General features: G+C 33.5%; 1 protein-coding gene across 1 annotated transcript in view; it reads left to right on the top strand.

Moving 5' to 3' along the window:
* LOC137643748 (uncharacterized) overlaps positions 1 to 2,500 on the top strand; it is a 46,971-nt gene that overhangs the window by 337 nt on the left and 44,134 nt on the right. The window lies entirely within an intron of this gene.

Below are 2,500 nucleotides of genomic sequence, written 5' to 3'. Positions count from 1 at the left end.
TACTGTATACGATAGTACTGACATCTTGAATTCAAATTCATACTATTGATAAAATATTTACGGCAGAGAAAATGAATTGAATACAAAATATCTTTGAAATAGTAGGCAACACGATAAAAAATTAAAATAAGTAGGCTATACCTTCATTTTCTACTTGACAGTTGCTGGGGCATAATTCTGCCTTGTAGTAAGAAATCTAGAGTAGAAAGTAAAGCACGATCAAAACTTAATAAAAACATCTAAGCATAAATATCTATGAACTACTGCATTCAAATATGATTCATAGCATCGCTAGGTAATTGGTCAATTATTTCATTATGAAAATAAGGTAACTGATAAAAATGACAGTAAATGTAATCAAGACACGTAACTCTGATATCAAGGAAGTGTGAGGTTACAGATAAAGATAAATTGCAATAATTGTTAAAAACATGGAGGTGCAAAGATTAATGTGAAGCATACATGATGGATTCATAAGGTTAATGAGGAGTATTTTGGGAAAAGGATGGTAATATCAGACAATTATTTGAGGTAAAAATGTGCGAATGAAAGACATAGGTAGTCAAGATGCAAGAAAAAGAATGTAAAGGATAAGAACTGAGTAGAGAAAGTGACCGAGAACTTTAGGAACAATAGCTGCTAGAGCTATTGGGTCCTTTGACGGGCCAGACAGTACTACATTGGACCCTTCTCTCTGGTTACGGCTCTTTTTCCTTTTGCCTACACATACACTAAATAGTTTGGCTGGTTCTTTGCATATTCTACTCTGTCCTCATACACCTTACAACACTAAGATTAACAAACAAATCCTCCTCACTCAAGGGATTAACTACAGCAATGTAAATTTTAAGTGGCAATTTTATTCTTGGTAATAGTAGAAGACACTCTTCAGCTATGGTAATCAGCTCTTCTAGGAGAAAGACATTCCAAAATCAAACCATTATTCTCTGGTCTTAGATAATAACATAGCCTCTGTACCATGGTCTTCCACTGTCTTGGGATAGAGTTTTCTTGCTTGAAGGTACACTAGGGCATGATATTCTATCTTATTTCTCTTTCTCCTGTATTTTTAAGGTTTTTACTGTTCATAGGATATTTTATTTTAATTATTAATTACTTCTCTTGCAGTTCGTTATTTCCTTTCCTCACAGGGCTCTTTTCCTTGTTGGAGCTCTCTGGCTTATAGCATTATTATTATTATTATTATTATTATTATTATTATTATTATTATTATTTTCTAAGCTGCACCCCTAGTTAGAAAAACAGGTTGCAATAAGATCAAGGGCTCCAACAGGGAAAATAGCCCAGTGAGGAAAGGAAATAAGGAAATACTTAAAGAGAATTTTAAGCACGATAATAACATTAAAATAAATCTTTCATCTATAAAATATAAAAACATCAAAATAACAAGAGGAAGAGAAACAAGATATAATAGTGTGCTCAAGTGAACACTCAAACAAGAGAACTCTAATCAAAGACATTGCAAGATCTTGGTACAGAGGCTACGGCACTACTCAAGACCAGAGAACAATGGTTTGATTTTGTAGTTTCCTTTTTCTAGAAGGGCTGCTTACCATAGCTAAAGAGTCACTTCTACCTTACCAAGAGAAAAGTAGCCACTGAACAATTACAGTGCCGTCGTTAACCTCTTCAAAGGAGAAGAATTGTTTGGTAATTTTAGTGTTGTCAATTATACGAGGAAAAAAAAGAATGTGTAAAGAATAGGCTAGACTATTCTCTGTATTTGTCGGCAAAGATTAAATGAGCCGTAACCAAAGAAATAGATCTAATATAGTATTGTCTGACCAGTCAAAGGACTCAGTAACTCTCTAGCGGTAGTATTTCAACGGGTGGCTGGTGCCTTGGCCATCCTACTACCTACAAAGCATCCTGCTTTTTCAATTAGGGTTGTATCTTGGCATGTAATAATAATAATAATAATAATAATAATAATAATAATCAAAGGTTCCACATGGAAGAAAAATCAGATGGATAGGTTAGTGAGAAAATTTTTCTTTGAAGAAAGGTGTATTTGAGAGATGCTCTCTGGAGAAATGGAGTGAAAAATTAATTTTGGATATTTGTTGTATATGGCATGTATAAAGGAGAGTAGTAAAAGTGAATGCCATAGAAATGTCTGATGGGAATGGGAAGAGAAGTGAGAGGTTGTAGAATCCATGAGTTGATGGGATTGTAAGGGAAATATTGCAAAGCAAGATTGAGTAGCAGGCCAATGTTTGAAAGATATATGTAGACGAGAAAGATTCCAAAGAAAGTGATGATAGTGATAAAGCCGCATTATTTTAAGTTACTGGGATAAAAGAAAGTAGGAATTGTAGAATGTTTATTAAGAAAATAAAATATATGTCAGTATGACTGATATGAAGAATACGTTTAGACAAAGGAGATGGTTTTTGTAGCATGAAGGTTTAAGAAAAAGTATTTGATGGAATTATAAGCGGGTTATTGTAAGAGCGGTGGAAATGTTTCTATAAAAGTT

The sequence above is a fragment of the Palaemon carinicauda genome, chromosome 1 (assembly GCF_036898095.1).
Source record: "Palaemon carinicauda isolate YSFRI2023 chromosome 1, ASM3689809v2, whole genome shotgun sequence".
NCBI classification, from domain to species: domain Eukaryota; kingdom Metazoa; phylum Arthropoda; class Malacostraca; order Decapoda; family Palaemonidae; genus Palaemon; species Palaemon carinicauda.
Note: the sequence above shows the minus strand (reverse complement) of the source record. Positions and strands in the feature narration are given on the sequence as shown.